The sequence below is a fragment of the Podarcis liolepis genome (assembly GCF_965112155.1).
Source record: "Podarcis liolepis genome assembly, chromosome: 5".
Lineage (NCBI taxonomy): Eukaryota > Metazoa > Chordata > Lepidosauria > Squamata > Lacertidae > Podarcis > Podarcis liolepis.
The window spans coordinates 30,721,846-30,739,716 of NC_139556.1; the positions used below are offsets into that span (position 1 = coordinate 30,721,846).

General features: G+C 43.0%; 2 long non-coding RNA genes across 2 annotated transcripts in view; both read right to left on the reverse strand.

Moving 5' to 3' along the window:
• Positions 1-17,871, reverse strand: part of LOC310706671 — a 276,435-nt gene that overhangs the window by 152,071 nt on the left and 106,493 nt on the right. The gene's annotated exons all lie outside the window — the stretch shown is intronic.
• On the reverse strand, positions 10,167-16,233 carry LOC310707572. Its single transcript, XR_014526592.1, has 3 exons — positions 15,374-16,233; positions 14,401-14,502; positions 10,167-10,309 (listed from the first exon to the last, which is right to left on the reverse strand). It is a non-coding gene; the product is annotated as an uncharacterized lncRNA (long non-coding RNA).

Here is a 17,871-nt window from a genome sequence, read left to right on the forward strand (position 1 = left end):
TACAGCCGCAGTCGTTTCTGTGTGCACAGCTCCTGCACTTTGAAGCTTAGAGAGATGTCTTTGCTGAATGCGTCGTCTGCAGCTGTTGCAGGAGAGAGCAGCAGGAATACTAATAAAACCTTAAACAATAAAGCCGCCACTTCTTTTTGAGTATGCACTACAAGAAGCCTGCAGATTTAGAGAACGAAAGCAAACAGCCTGGTCCTGAAGGCAGCTTACTTGTGAGCTGCACTTAAATGCCTCCTTTTTGCAAAAATCCCACTGCTGTGCATCTATGGCAGTAAAAGCCCTCGACTTTGCTGAAGCGGTTTGGGGAGCTGCTGCAAGACTCTTGAGAAGTCCCAGCATTTGCATTCTCAACAACAGCTGTCCAACAGAGGCTGTGCTAACTCCAAGTGCATCAGCAACTAAAGCAGCTTGACAACAAGTAGATCCAATTTATCTGGCAGTGAAGAGATGGCTCCAATTCAACCTTCCAAAATAGTTACATTTTCTCAGCAAAGAAGGAAATTAAATCTTGTCAGAGCATGGCAGAGAAGATGTGGAGCTGCTGCTCCAGAAATGTATTTTTTTTTAAAAGGCAACCAAGTTAACTTTGTACCAATATGCCATGCTTAAGAATAGAATACCATGGTGTGAGTATGTCTGCAAATCCACAGATTGGACCAGAAATGGTCTTGATCATGAGAGGGAACCTCTATGTTTAGAAGCAGTTTCCCTGACCTGAAAAGGATTCTAGAATGGTTTTCTAAAATGCATTTTCATGGACTTTTTATGCAGAGTCTCAGGGGGAAAAATCACAGTTCAAACCCCACAGACAAAATATTTATATCACATAAAGTAAGGTATCACATAAAGTAAAGGGACCCCTGACCATTAGGTCCAGTCATGACCGTCTCTGGGGTTGTGGTGCTCATCTTGCTTTATTGGCCGAGGGAGCCGGCGTACAGCTTCCAGGTCATGTGGCCAGCATGACTAAGCTGCTTCTGGCAAACCAGAGCAGCACACGGAAACGCCATTTACCTTCCCGCCGGAGCGGTACCTATTTATCTACTTGCACTTTAAAGTGCTTTTGAACTGCGAGGTGGGCAGGAGCAGAGACTGAGCAACAGGAGCTCACACCGTCGCAGGGATTCGAACTGCCGACCTTCTGATCAGCAAGTCCTAGGCTCTGTGGTTTAACCCACAGCGCCACCTGCGTCCCTATATCACATAAAGTACTGTGCTATTAAAAGATATCAGTTCATACATTCAGATGACAGTCACCAGGTGTCCTGTAATCAAATACAGAGAAATGGAAGTTAAACATACACTTTTGCAAACTAGTCCTATGCTATCCTTCATCAGTCCAGATCAGTGGTACCTGCTGCTCCTTAAATCTGTTCAGTATGAGAAGCAATACTTCCTAAAGCAGCATGTTTAAAATACGGTAGCTTCTATAGCAAAAAACAGGCACTCTTTCTTAGGAAAACGTGTCTTAAACAATAGTTCCATCAAGCCAAGCAGGTCATTGCATTTAAACACATCACATCAGTAGTTTGCAATTAAAATGCAGTGACATCCCAGAAGAATCTTGGTCCTTGCTGAAGAAGAAGGGACAGAAGGAAGAATGGTGAGAACATTAGATCACCCCCTTCAGGATTAATTAATTTGCCAGAAGCTGACAAATGTATTTCTGAAACAGCTGAAGGCAAGTGTTAATTGGAGACTTATCTTTCCTACTTTGAAGAAAGTTTCAGTCCAAACTAAAATTGGTTTATTTCTGTTTTCAACTTCAGTTCCTTAAGTTGTAGGGGAGTTGTTTACCTGATTGCTTATGTGATAAGGTGGACAGATGCTTACAGGGTCCTGTGCTTACACCCAAACTGTAACTGGGTGTGCGGGTCTTATATTACGCAGCACACAGGGATGCTCCTTCTATTGCTATTAATTGGCTTTTGATTTTCTTACATCACGGGTTAGGTTTGCTTTCATCTTTATAAGGATGAATGGGAGTACCAGCATCTTTGTTCTGCCTGCCACTGCTGCCTGCCAACCAGAGGTGGCTTCCTCTTCTGTCTCATGCAAACAAACAAACAAACAAACAAACAAACAAACCCATGTCCTTCACCCCATGTCTGGGTGGCAGCAATGGTGGCTGCTACAAAAAACGGGATAGCCAATATTCGCAGAAAATTATGCAGTGATCTACCTTTTCAGGGGGTGGAATGCCTGGCTGAATGTATATGTGAGGAGCATATGGTCTGTATATGTGGGGAGCATGCGTGATGGCTACTTTGACCATGCCCACTGCTGGCGTGTGCCGCTTGGATGTTTGGCCAACCCTCAGGGCAAAAAAAGGTTAGCCACTCCCGGCCTCGTGTCTCCACAAATTGAGCAGGCCTGGCCTTGCTGTAAACTGACTATACAAGGAATGTGTTGCTTCTGTCCTATTCTACTGCAAAACACTGAACTGCAGTTTTGCAGGCACGCCTACCAAGGAGTCTGCTTTGATAGTTTGCTGAACCTTCTTTCGATCCTCTCCTGCTTCTGGCATCTGCTCTGTTCTCACCCTTCCACAGGCATTTGCATTTTCCAACACCTAAAATGCATCTCTTCCAGATGCCAGTGTGAGATGCATACATTTCAGAGAATGACATATTGTGTCAAGAAAGGTTAACACAATTTATTCATCATAAGCAGCAAGGCAGAGAAATTTCTTGATCAGTGGAAGCTGTAAATGCAACTCAGAACCCTATTGATTTTCAGCAGTTTTTGTCCCATGATTAATTGTTTACACTGTGTTCAGTGTTAGGCACCAGATAACACATTATTCTTAGTGTTATGACAATATTCCCCACTGACAGCCTTTAGCTGTCTACACTGTCTCCAGCAGATTTGGCAAACATTTCCTGAATTTTTAATGTTGGCTTGTTTTTCACAAGCTGCATGGCTTTGTTTTTTTTTAAATGAGAATTTAGTTAGGAGCAGGGAACCGCAGACCTGCATTGCTCTACATGATTAATTTCAGATTAATTTCTGTTTGTACCTGTACATATTTAATGGCATTCTATACCCTCAACTAATTCTTTTTTTAAAAAAAAAAAATTGTTACTGTAGATTCACTGCATGTTCATGAAGCTGACAAGACTGAAGGCATACTCTGTAGGGCACAAATTAGTTTGTAAAATATTAACAGTGTTCGTTGGGAGAAGGATATTGTCAGCCTTAACCTCCCTGGTTTGATTTAAATGTGAATATTTTATTCTTGAAGCAGTTCTCAATATCCCATGACAGGGCAATTAATTGTGAGGTTTTTATGCCCATAAAGGTTTGTGTACAAATCACATTTTTTACTGTGCTTCTGATTCTATGGAAGTTGCCATATGTCTTCAAAATGATCTGTCCTCTGTTGATTCTGAGTTATTCTGAAAAAAATTATCTCTAACCATAATTTAGAACAGGTCAGCACAACTTGGAACCACCAAGGTATTTGCCAACCTTTCCCAGCCCCCAAATGTTTTGCCTCCCTGATGTTCCGAATGGCAACTCCCATCATATCTTACCTTTAGCTAATCTGGTTGGGGCTGATGACAGTTGTAGTTGAACAACAACTGGAATTTACCAGGTTGGAGGAGCCAACAAGCATGCATTGTGGCCTGCTAGGTGCTTTATGACTTCCTTTTCATATGAGTTCTACTAGTTTAAGTATCTAAAGGTGAAACTCTGAAACTTCTTTGAGTGATAAAATGGGGGTTCTTAGAGGGGAAATGGGGCTGTGTCTTACTCCTACTTAGAACAGACCCATTGAAGTTAGTCAACATGACTAGCTTAGGTTTAATGATTTGAATGGGTTTACTGCATACCCTCCAACATTTCTCCAATGAAAATAAATATGTCTCCTCCAACATTTCTCCAATGAAAATAGGGGTGTATACTGTGACTTTATGTGAACTGTAATATTTAGGTTCAACAGCCAACCCACTTACTATTTCCATTTTATTGGTGCATGGAGTGTCTCCATTTAGACTCGTTTAGCATCTGAAACATTTTCTGTGCTACCGATATGCGGGTGGAGAAAGGCTAGCTTGGAACCTGCTTCCTGTACTTTAATCAGGAACAACGTTTTGGTCAAAGAAAATGTAACACTAATTTAAGGTGTTTCTAGGTTGTTTCATTCAACAGTTAGTTAGAGCGTTGTCATTGCTGTGTGATAGGTCTTCACTGAGACATATAGCAAGGTTATTGGGTGATACCTGTTTGAGACAGATACTATTACTATATAAAATGCAAGATGCCCCGCCCTGTCCTTCCCCCCACCAATGCAGGCCCTCGTGGCATTAAAACATTACTTGCCAGTTCCAAGTTATTGTTGCCCTTGATGATTCAGTGTAAGCCTGAGTCTGTAGAAAATGTGTCTTTTCAAATAATAAAAAAGGTTTAATGTGTTTATTCTGTTCCCTTTTCAGCCGTTGTTTCTATAGAGGGAATAATGGTGATGGATGGGCCTGTAATTTTCATATTCACTACAGTCTTTTGAAATTGGTTTTTTCATGTGCTCAGCAGGGGTGGGTGGAGAGAACAGGTGTGTACTTTGAGAGACTGACATTTATGGTGATTTGGTTCACATTTGCTGCTTTTCCTCATGTTTCGATCATACCGCCTTCTTTCCTTTCTCCTCCCCCCTCCACTTTACTTTACTTAATTTTTAACACAAGCTAATTCCAGCTCTGTGTGCATCTGTTCCTTGCTTTCAATTCATTTTAATGTTGCGTTCTCCTAAGACAGTTTAGAGGCTCATGTATTTATCGGGCAATTCAGAACAGATTTTCTGAACTTTTTGCCTTACCAGTGAAGCATCAGTACATACGTCAGATTTTGAATAACTTTGGAGTGTCAAGTAATTTCCTAAATCTAGACTAGTCTTCTCCAGCCTGTTGCCCTATATACGTTTTGCCCTGTAACTCCCATCTGCCCCAGTCAGCTTCACCATGCTGGCTGGGACTAATAGGAGTTGTAATCTGGAGGAGGTCAATCTATATGTTTAATTGGCAGGGCTGGATTAAGATCAATAAGAGGCCCTAAGCACTTAAAAGATTTGGGTGCCCTCATATACATCTAATTTAAAATATAATCAATAAGAAACTGTAAAAAAACATTTTTTCAAAATGAAACAAAATCTACAGTAAGATGGAATATAGTGTTTATGTTTGTATATTTGTATAAATAATGTTTATTTTTGTTTAGTTACACCATATGACCCATGGTAAATCCAGCAATGGAAAACTTCTGTGGTGCTCCCTTCCCTTGACACCCTCATAGAATCATAGAGTTGGAAGAGACCACAAGGGCCATCGAGTCCAACCCCCTGCCAAGCACCCTAAGCGCGTGCTTATTTTGCTTAATGGCTAATGCAGCCCTGTGCACTGTCAACCTTACAGGGATGTTGTGAACAAAGCTTCCACCAAACATGGGGCAGCCATCTTTCCCCCATACAATATCACAGGACGTGATGGCATTCACAATGTACTGCCACTTCTGGGGGCTTTTCACTCAAAACTTTCCAGTGAGCACAGCAAGTGCCACACTTTGTAGCGGCTGCAAGTAGTTAGAAGTGATTCTAAAAAATAAAGAAGAGCCAGCAAGTCCTCAGATCACTTAATAATAATAATAAACCAAACCTTTCATCAGGAGTGAGATATACTCGGAAAGATTTGCAGATGAACTCTCTAATTTGCATGTCTGTGTTCCAATCTGAGCATGATCTGTTGGCTGCAGATTGTGGAGGTTCACGCCAAATGGTTGAGCAAAATCCTTTTGCATGCCAAGTCTTCTGTTTGGGAAATGAGGAAGTAAAAGGACTGGCCACTGTGAGAACAGAATACTGTGCTATGCAAGCCTTTGATCTGATCCAGCAGGGCTCTTTTCATATCTCCAACAGGGAGACTTAAAGAATGTATCTGTCATGAAAGCCCACGCCTAATGCTACTTCTAGCCCAGTGTTCACTTCTGGATGCTTTTGAAGTGATTGCAAAAGGACCTGCAGAGTGACGATGCACAGCATTAGAGTTGGGCAAGGCTGCTGAGGTAGATTGGGGAAAGATGCGTCCCAGGGAGCAACAGCTGTGGGAGATTTACGAGTCTTAGGGCAGGTTGTTCTCTGCCCATATTTTTCTAATCTCTTTCTCTGTTGATAATGCCATCCAAGCACAATTCCATAGGTGTGCATAGTAATTAGGAATGGATGGACTTACTGCCTGAGGGCAAAGTGAGAGCTTGGATAGAGCAGAAAGGGAGGCATAATTAATGGACATAAAATGGAAATGCATGTAGGATTGTGTACGTTTTACACTGTACATCAGAAATGATGTGATGGCAGTCATTCATATTGTTGATAATTATCAGGGCTATTTTTCTAGAAAAAGAGGTGCCCGACATCACCATGAACACCTCCCTTGTTCTCTTATGATGACAAAGGCACCCACCTGAGAGGTGCCAGATCTGAGTTCTGGCCAAAGAAAAAGCCCTGTTGATAATGTTGATAAACTATCTCTTGTTGCTAATGTCCAAGAAGGCTGAGGTGCATAGAGGAATGTTGGCATTCTCCTCAAACCTCTTGTCGGCCTTCAACCATATTTGTCCAACAATGGAGAAGTATATGTATCTGCACATATAGTTGGGGGAGCATGAGACTTATCTCAAGGTCATGGGTTTGAGCCCCATGTTGGATAAAAAGATTCCTGCATTGCAGAGGGTTGATTCTAATGACACAGACACAGAATCATAGACCTGGAAGGGACCCAGAGATATGATCTAGACTAATCCCCCAAACCTATAACAATATCTTACAAATGTGGCTGCCACTTACCTCCTAATTCCTAATTCCACATTTGACCTAGTGAACTGGGTATGTGAGCTTTGGAAAGAGCTGGAGAGAGAAGCTTGACTCTCTCAGCTATGCTGAATCCAAAGATATGCCTTTGGGGGGAAGGAGGGGTTCCCTAGGGACCTAATAGGGGGGCAAAATCTGTTGGAGTATTAATATTGTGAACCCCCCTATCCTATGGTCAAGTTGTATATGTGTGTAAATAAAACCATATATACTAAATACACCCTTGAGCTTCATTCCAAGGAAACTAAACCCTGGGTACATGCTAGGACCCCTGGAGTCTCTCACTGCTCAGAGACTGGGGTACACACACAATATGGAAAAACATTTTTTAAAAACGTTTCTTAGCTGTTTATAGAAAAAGTCCTAGAAAATTCTGCTTCCTCTTACTGCAATGACATTTGAACCCTCTTAATATTGTATTGGATTTTTTTCTGCATGACTTTGGTGGCACCAGGAATGCATTTTTGAGCTGTAATCTTAATAACATGGAGCAGAGTAATTCTGTTCTAGTAGCTCTAATGTGGGCTAAGTGGTTAAAGAGTGGAACCTTAAGCTTTCAGAATTTTTAGAAAAAAGATGGCTGCTAATGGTTAGAAAGCACCCAAGTGCTTTTCAGGTGTCTAAGGAGAGCTAAGTGGCACTTGAGCTTTTGGGTGGCTTTTACAAATTCACCTGTGATGCTGAATTAACTTTTGGTGATGAGATTTAGCAGTGCCATGCTACACTCCCAATGCAATGGTGGCCACCAACAAAATGTAAATGAAGAAAGCAAAAACAAAAAAGCCATGGTTAGAAACAAGGCGTAACATAGCAAAACACACATGCATAGGAACACTGCTATCACCAATAGCAGCACAGGGCACCCACAAAACCTGCCCATTACCTATGCATTTTAGTTGTTTAGTCATGTCCGACTCTTTGTGACCCCATGGACCAGAGCATGCCAGGCACTCCTGTCTTCCACTGCCTCCTGCAGTTTGGTCAAACTCATGCATACCTATGCACAGAGAGCATCAAACAATGCACAAGGAAAGGCAAATTACTTAAGCAGCATCATGACATTGGGGGATGGAGTTTTGGGCTTGGAGGAAGAATTGAAGGCCGAGAGGGAATTGCTCACAGGGCTAACCACAGTGGTCTCCAGAAACTGCAGTACATGATGAGGCTATTCTGCCAACACATCTGTGACCTGAGAAAGTTGCATTGATGCTCTCTGACCTTGAGGCTGCTAGCCCAGAAGTCCCAGCAAACCAGAGTCTTTGCCCTAAGCACGTATAGCAAGTTCAGGTTAAACAGAGGAACTTTACCCACTGCATGCTGGAGATAACTTTCTGGATTGAGTGGCAGCACTTTTAAAGACTTTGTCAGGGATAGTCTGTTTCTAATGCAATATTCTTCATTTGGTCCGGCTCCACGTGGAACCACTTGTTCTGAATATTTCAACCACTTCTACATTGTTTCACCTTGTTCTACTAGAGTCAGCTCCTGGATCAGAACAGCTACTAAAAAAAAAAAAAAAAAAAGTCCTGGACAAAGCGTGTTTTCACCCAATTTCCTACTTGTACAATCTGAGTTCTTTAAACATGGTGACAGGATGTTATTATCACATGAATTGACATCTGAGGTGTGTATCCTCTGGCTAAGACATCTATTCCATTGTTGGTATGGCATGACCAGGTGCAGAGTAGGTCTGAATTCTATCTTCTGTTGTGGCTTTTGAGAGAAAGGAGGCAAGGGGCAATCAGTCTGGATTTTTAGCTTCAAAAGGTGTGTTTAACTTAAAGTTGTCTTCTTTTCTGGAATAGCATTATGCCATAATTGAGACTAGGACCCAACCTCTGAATGAGCTTTGGATTCCTCCTAAGTCCCTTGCTTCCTTGCCTCATCTGCAACCCTCTAAACTAGGGTTCCCCAAACTTGGGTCTCCAGGTGTTTTTGGACTACCAACTCGTCACCCCTAGCTAGCAGGACCAGTGACCAGGGATGATGGGAATTATAGTCCATAATCAGCTGGGGACCCAAGTTTGGGAAACTGCTCCAAACTGTTCCCCTATATGCCAGTCTTGTCATGCTACTCTTGCATCAATGTTTCACCCTGGTTATGCCAGCATAGATCCATCTCATCATCATACCAGTGGCTCCATCACTACAGCTACACTATCCTCATCAAGAAGTTATAAATCAAGGACAGGGTTGTGCTTGAAGATTTACTTTTGAAAAACCTATGTAGAAGAGCCGCACTGACTAGCAGAACAAAGGGCTGAACCTTCTTAGGTGCTCTATGGCAGTGTTTCCCAACCGGTGTTCCGCGGCACACTAGTGTGCCGCCGAACATTGCCTTGTGTTCCGTGGGAGGGAGACGGGCGAGTCGGGCGGCGAGAGGCGGGGCGGCGGCGGCGAGCACACGCGGGGCGGCGAGCGAGCGAGCTCCCACATCCCATCGCCGCTCGCTTCGGCCGGCCTACTGGAGGAAGGCGCGAAAACCCGGCGGGCTTTTGGGTGGGCGCCAAGCAAGAAAGGCGGGAAGGCTCTGGTCCCTCCCCTCCCGGCGGGGCTCCCGCACGCACCTTTCTGCGCCGCCGCGTCCCGCCTGAGCAGCAACAGGAGGAGGAGGAGGGAGGCCAGCGCCGGCCGGGTCCCCCGGGGGAGCGGGCGCTCCGGGCTGCTCACCATACCCCGCGTCTCGGGCGCAGCAGCCGGCAGTCCGAATGCATCCTGAGCCGCGCTGCTCTCGCCTTGCCTCCTTCTTCGCGCCTCCTCCCGGCTCGCGCGCCGTCCCTGCGCGGATCCGTCCAGCCTCCGGCCGCCGCCGCCGCCCCCTCCTCTTCCTCTCCTTCCCCCACCCACCAACCCGCACGGCGCGCTCCCACCGCCCCCGATGGGCGCAACCACTTCCGGGTCCGCTGCAGCCGCCCCTTCCCCGCCTCCGGCAGCCGAAAGTCCCCCAGCGGAGCCCGTCTGGCCGCTCCCCCCGCTCCCTGCCCACCTCCCGGTGTTGAGGCGCCCTCTTTCGTTGCTTCGCGGGGAGGGAAAAAACTTTAACTTTTGTGCGTCCCTCCCGGCGTGACGCTGCGCGCTGACGTCACGGGGCGGGGCTTTAATGGTGGTGTGCCGCGAGATTTTTTTCCGGTAAACAGGTGTGCCGTTGCCCAAAAACGTTTGGGAAACACTGCTCTATGGCAACCTGGTTTATTTTTTTATCAGAAGAACATTTAATTTCCAGTACTCCATTTTATTAATAAAACTGACCTACATTTCAGAAACATGATATTGCTGAAAAGAGTACATTGTAGTCTACATGTTACCTTGCAGCTATTCTGTAAAAGACCTGAGCAGTGGCTCCTTTTCATGTTACCATTGTAATTCTGATGCAATTTGTACAGGTATCAGAAGGAGAGGATGAGCAACTTCTTGATTCTTACCTCACACATGCTGGCCCTACAAAAAACAACACAACAGAAAGTTAACAGAAATATTCAAATCCCCAGTGCACATATATAGCCTTTCAGGGGAATATCTTGCAGAAAAAGAGAATAAAATCTTTATTCACATCGCTTTTGGATGGCATCACTCTCTTCTGTGGTTTTCAGTCCTATGGTTGCCACTGTTTTCCTGATAGAGACTCTGTGCTGTTCACAGTGGCATAGGAGAATTAAACAGTGTTTCAATGATAGGCAAAGTTCCCTCCTGTTGAATTTCTCATCTGCCATGTAGCTGTTAAAAGCAAAGCTCCTCTATCAACAAATGGGGCGGGAGTGGGTGGGAAACAGCTCTAATTGGTGCTGGAAAGAGGCACTTAGATTAGTTTTCTGACCAAGCATTTTCATACAGTTTCAAACACAAGCTGTGATTTCCCTTGAATCCATCTGGTTTTAACAGGAAGACAATCCTTCACATAGTTGCCTCTATTTGTGGCAGGTAGTAAGCAGGCAAGCGTCCTTATTGATTCTGCCATGCAAACTTCAGCTGGACTCATGGCAGCAGCATCATTTAGTTCAGTATAAGAAGACTGCATTTAGATATATTAAAATTTATTTTCTTCAATAGTTTTTTGCCCTCCTGGTAAAATAAGTTATCAAAGTGGCTTACAACATAATCATCTGGATGCACATTTAATATACTGGAAATATGTATTTAAGAATGATCCGTCATCATATCATCTGCTTCCTGACCTTGTCCAATCATACAATTTTAAAATTAAACTTCACGGGGATCTCCAACTCAAAGAAAGGAAACCAAATTGCATGCCAAACCAATATCTTAAAATCTTAAGTTAATATTGAAAATCCTGCAGGTCACATTTACTTATATTTAAAAAATAATTATGCAAAATCATCAGTAGGCGAGCTATAATATGCATAATTGAAGTGAGTTAAATGATATGAAGAGTTCCTTGAACAAATAGCTATGGGGAACATGTACTTATACATATACAGAGCCATTAGTGAGAATCCATAAGTCTGCTTAATTAGACTTAATTTCAATACTGCTGTAGTCAACACAGAAGCGGGGAGATATGAATATAGACGTTGATGTGGTTGTACGATAAGGGGCTAATTGGATGAATTGGTTTTGACTAATCGGGAAACAGAGAACTTTGAAAAAGGCATACGTGCTGTAGGTCTATTCAGCAACCATATCCACCATCTCTTCTGACTTGGTGAAAAGAATCTTAAATGACTTTCAGAACAAAGATCATACAAGCAGTTAATCAGTAGTATGGGTTCTACAAATACAGCCTAGAATAGCGCTGATAAATCTTAGGATCTATAAGGTAGCCTTTCCTAGTTTCACCTCTGTGTGTGTTTTGAGTCCATAGATGTTTGAAATCCTTGGATTGTGGCTCTTCTGGAGAACTTTGGTCATGGGGCTATTTTGTAAGAAGTGCATGAGAACTGTGTAATGCAAGAATATTACAATTATGTTTATTGCATAACTCCCTTTCTCTTCAAGCAACATGGTACGTGTGAATTATTTCTATAGTAATGGGGAAAATGTGGGTTTCCAGATGTTGCTGGCTACAATTCCTATAATCCCTGACTATGCTGGCTGGGGCTGATGGAAGTTGAACTTGGAATTCAAAAAGATCCACGGAACCACAGGTTCCCCATCCCTGCTATATATAGTAACTAGCAACTGGCTAGCATTCTGGTGTCTCTCTTGAGGTCTAATATACCTTAGATTCGTTGCTTCTGTAAAAGAATAGTATTTGTGTATGCTGCTTGCTTGTGATATTCCCACCTTCCTACGTGAGTTATTGGGTTACGGTGAGCTGAATGGAGTATAATTGGAAATCTACATGTGTTAGCAATGAAATGTTTGAAAACAGTATACTGAGCTCAGTTTGTGTGGCATCAGTCTGCAATTTGCCCTAGCACAGATTCACGTTTAAGTCGGAAAAGATGTGACCTTCTCTTTTCACTGGGTGGTTTAGGCTGTTAACAATGGTTGTCTGCTACCAACTGGCTCCAAAGGCTGGAATGTGAGGGGAAGCACCAGGCTCCCATTTTGCTTTTCTCATGACACCTGCTGTGTTGGAAATGAACCACATGGTCTTAGTCATTTTCACTCACAGCAGGTTCTTCAAATTGTGGCACAAGATTCTATAACACACCAGGTGTCTCTCCCCTGCCCCCCTTGAACCCAAGGAAAAGAGAAAAAGTAAAAGTATGTATATAGAGAAAAGCTGTATATGCAAAAGAACAAAGCGGAGAAGAGAATATGGGAAACCACTAAAAAGATATGCTGTTGCAGAAATAAAATCTGTGTGTAACATAGTAGGTTTTGTACTGAAACATTTAAAAGGCTGGGGAATAGGGGATAAAATGGCAATTCTTGTTGGGAGACTGGCCATCAGGAACGCACATGACAGTTGAGGTTGGTGGGAATCTTTAGCAAATGCTGTTAGTGCTCTTCTAATCACATGGGATTCCAATTACTGTCCTCTACATGTACTAATAATGGATACTGTCTCTCCAAGGAATTGCCATTTAGAAGACAGACACATCTCTGCCTCCTGTGGGCATGGCATGGCCAAGCCTTGCACTGTCAGGAGGAGGAATGGGGAAGGAGCTGAAGAAACCGAGTGCAACATTCTCCTTCCCATTTGATCTAGGCAAACAGATTTAAGATCATTTAGGAGTGGGGTGGGATAGGGGAGAGAAAGAGACAAGACGATAGTGCTAAAATATATCACATTAATGTGTCCCTTGTTCTGGAAAAGAAGCACGTGGAGGCACTGCATTTGTAGCCCATGTGTATGAAGAAAATAACTCAAACAAACTACTGCTCCAACACACAACTTACTGGGCTATTAATCTTGCCATTCGTGGAGGGGGGGAATACTTTCAGCTAGAAAACTATTTAGATTACATGGGAGGTAGCATAGAGAGATATTGAATTAAATTTAACATTAAAAGAAAAAATAGCAAAATTCTAGTCAAGGATTTTATTCCCTCTCTTCCTCTTGCCTAAATGAAATATCCCTGCTGCAAGGACATATTGCAAAGCATGGCTGAATGCCTGCATATCTTGGGGAACGTATCTAAACGTGATGCATAGGAAGACACAAAAGAAATGATGAACCCATTTAACGGCGAATTGTTCCTTTCGGAATTGTGCAGCTAAAGAGGAAAAGCTTGGTTAGCTATAAGAATGTAGCTCATGAATTTTCTTCCAGGTGTAAAAAATAATAATATCCAAGCAACCAATGTATGAAATTAGAATAGTTGTAGCAAAAAGCAAATAAATGCATGAAATGATGCACAGTCAAATATGCAAACATGAAAATCGGTTAGAATCTTGAATCTAGCAGTACAAATTTGTGTCCTTTTCTTTGGAGTCTGTCTATGCCAGCATTCCCCAACCTGTATGTTCCAGATATCATAGAATCATAGAATCATAGAGTTGGAAGAGACCACAAGGGCCATCGAGTCCAACCCCCTGCCAAACAGGAAACACCATCAGAGCACTCCTGACATATGGTTGTCAAGCCTCTGCTTAAAGACCTCCAAAGAAGGAAACTCCACCACAATCCTTGGCAGCAAATTGCACTGTCGAACAGCTCTTACTGTCAGGAAGTTCTTCCTAATGTTTAGGTGGAATCTTCTTTCTTGTAGTTTGGATCCATTGCTCCGTGTCCGCTTCTCTGGAGCAGCAGAAAACAACCTTTCTCCCTCCTCTATATGACATCCTTTTATATATTTGAACATGGCTATCATATCACCCCTTAACCTCCTCTTCTCCAGGCTAAACATGCCCAGCTCCCTTAGCCGTTCCTCATAAGGCCTCATAAGATATTGTTGACTACAGATCCCATCAGCCCAAGTAAACATGGCCAACAGTCAGGAATGGTGGGAATTATAGTCCAACAATATCTGGAGCACACCAGGCTGGAGAAGGCTGGCCTGTGCGCATGTACTTGTATGTAAACATGTCTGTGGAGGAAACAAATGGGATAAAATGAGCTCCATCTGTTTGTATGATAGATTAAAGGCAATGTAGCACTGATAAATTCAGGGGTTACCAACCTTTTTGGGCCCATGGACACACTAGCAAACCAGACAAACAGTTTTGTGCAGCACACATATCAAAGCCAAGCTGCAATAGAATGCTTCTTTCCAATGCTCTGCCTACTGGAAAACAAACCCAATGGCATTCAATAATCAGTTGGAACCCATTAGCCTAAAGGACAGATCATCCTAGTCTTAATCTGCCCATCCTGCAGGGCTGGTTCAGGCCAAATATTAAACCAAATATATTATGAGAGAACAATGCAAAATGTAATAGTTGCAAACAAAGCAGCAATGAAAACTTTCTGAACCGGGATGGATGAACAGTAGATTAATCACAAACAAAGCAGAGAAACCACACACACATACAAAATATCTAAGGGCATTTTAAAAAATAATTGTGTGTTTGTTTTTGAGCCTGGCCAGCTAAAGGGGAGTTAAAATATATAATATATAAAAATATATAATATATAAAATATATAAAAAGTCTGTTTTAAAAACGGATGCACATTTTGGGCCTTTGGGGGAAGTATTTTGTTGACAAATTGCAAATAAATGAAAGACCAAATAAACTACTGTTGAAGTGAAATGATATTGAGGTGGTCACTCAATATCATTTTCTTTCCTTGTCTGCCCATCTTGAGTTTATAGCCACAAACAGCACGGTTGTTTTTCTCTTCCAAGCACTGTGTTGTCAGTATATATGTGCATAAGATTAAGGGCAATTTATAATCAGCTCATATAAATCTGGTGCCTCCGGTTTTTCCTCGCAAATTAAGCCCTCTATGAAGTTTAAGAATTGGAACCTGCTTTGAAGTTGGAAACTAAATTGCACACATGTGACTTTCCTCACTCCTCTGGGACCACTCCTACCTGGCTTTGAGTTTGCACAGAGTTACACTTCATATGTAAGGGTCTTTAAAATCTGAATACATTAACAGCAAGGAACCTGCATTGTAGGAGATATGACTTGAAAGGCACCCACACTCACCGTGAAGTTGAAGCATATGAAATGCTGTAGACAGACGCCCGCTCTGGCAAATGGCATCCACACCTGGAAGCAGATTTGTTGCTTTTGCCGTTGTTGCAGATACCAGCTGATACGCATCGGGACAAACATTCCTGTCGACACTGAAATGGTCAATATCCCTCCCCCCAAATCAGGCAGAGGCACCTTGTGTGACCAGCGTCCCTACTTGCAGAAGCTGGCATTGCCTGGTTTTCAGGAATCCCCTTTTCTCTCAACCTCTGTGCTGCATGCCACCCTATTCTGCAAGGTCTTCTAACACTTGGGAGAGACTTTGTAAAGGAGCAGGATCAGGGGGCTATGGTGGAGGGGCATAGATGGGAATAAGGAAAGTTGGCTTCCCCCTGCCACCTTCTGTGGGCATTCTCTGGGTCCAATGCATTCTCTCTTTCATATGGTATAGTCCTCTGGTTGACCATTCATGTTCCTGGAGGCCACTTTGAGAAGTGTGAGATGGACCAACATCTCAACCTCTAGCCCTCTGTCATGGGGCCAGGAGTCAGCTTTGCCTGTCTGACGGGGGAGAAGGTGGAGTGACTCCCACCTGCAACTGATCAGCCTTCAAGGACACTGAGGAGAAGACACGGATAAGGACCAGCTGGCTACAGCCTTCTTAAGCAGAGCTTCCAGCAGCAGTCAGATGCCAGTAACAGCGCTTGTATTTCCTGGTCCTACCTTGCTGCTTCCTGCTAGTCTTGACCCTTGACCCTCTGATCATCGGATTTCCTGACCCCTGGACCATCTGACCACGCAGATTGCTGTGTGCCCGACCCTAAGACTGGATCTGACTTTGGATGATGACTCTGCCTCCAGGCAAGTACACCTCAGAGACACTCCTGGTTGGCTGGCCTCTCCCTCCACTGAACTCTGCAAGTTGTTGCCCAGCAACGAGATTATGACACCCTTCAAAGTAGCCTGCTTGTAAATTTTGCTCTGGAATACATAGTTTCCTCACCAGATGCTTCTAAGTAGGCTGCTACTGGGCCTGGTCGCTTCTTGGAGGCTATATTTGACTGAGGAGTTGCTGTTCCATAATGCAGTCTATATTCTTTGTTGCTTATAGCCCCCTTTCAGGTTAATCAGCCACAGTAATTCCTACAGACTCCCTTGGCTCCAAATTCATCTTCATGCTTTTAGTTCTTCAACCTTCCTATTGTTAAATGAAAAAAGTTCACTTCACTTTATAAAATAAGCATGTTTCACCTCTTTCAGTTTTAACATATGCGCCCGAGTTTTATTTATTTTGTACAGTTTTGATGTGTTGCATCAAGCTGTATCAATCATATAGCACGGTTCTATAAAGCAGTGTGATTGACAGCAAGGAGCTGACACATAGCAATCCAAGCAGTTCAAGTTCTAAATCAAGATGTATTCAATGAATATATTTACAGCTGGAAATACTTCTTGCTCATCTTTATAAATGAGATTGCACATTTTTGGTTAAAAAATATAGCACAGATCTTTTCACCTTACTTTTTTACCTGTCACTTAAACTGTCCTGTGACATTGAGTCTCATAATCACCATTCATAACCCTGTCGATATTAGTTGATGTATGGAAGCTTCTTTGAATTTAACTTTACTTGGAGCATGCTCACGGACGTTCAGTGAAAACCTGTGCGTTTCTCACATCTGTTGTGTCACTGGCAGCTTAATCTGTCTGCTACCTGCATGCGATCCTTGAGCTGTTTATAATTATCACTGCAGTACAAGAGGAGGGACTGAGAAGCTGCCATATTTTAGCTCTTCCACATGCTGAAGAGGCCTGAAGTCAACTGATGTCAGAGGCTTCACTGGCACTAGGAGTCAGCATGTAGCACCTATTGGAAACACTCAGTTTTGTGAGTGGATGTAAAAACTAGCCTACTTCACAAAAGTAGAATGCTCATATATTGCTCTACTCACTTTTACTTCTACCACACCAACCATTGGTGGAAAATAAGTGCAGTGGCTGATGGGATTGCCAACTGTTGTTTCCTGCTCTCCTGTCCCCTTCTGTTGTTGATTTCCCCTTATTTCCCCTGCATTTTTCTTCGTTATTTATTGGTTGGTTGGTTGGTTGCCCACGTAAGGTAGCGTTGGCATAAGTAAAGTGAGTGTAGGTTGCGGGCTTACTGTACTTACAATCCAGAGTGTTGCCATCTGCTTAAGTTTGTGAAAGGTATTCAGTCAGGGCGAGTGACACTTGTCTGTATTTTGTTTTAATCCATACAGTTGAAATTTAAATTGGCATTCTACAACATAATATGCCTTCTAATTACATGAAGACTTTTCATTCCACATGCCTCTGGAAAAATTGTATGTTTTGGCTCTATGCCCCCCCCCCATTTTTTGGGGTTAATGAATGAGAATATTATTATATTTTTAAATCCAGTAAATGAATAAATTCAGATTTGGTACCTGAGCCTCAAAGATATCTGAAGTTTCATATGATGAATATGTACCATGCACAGCATTCACTAT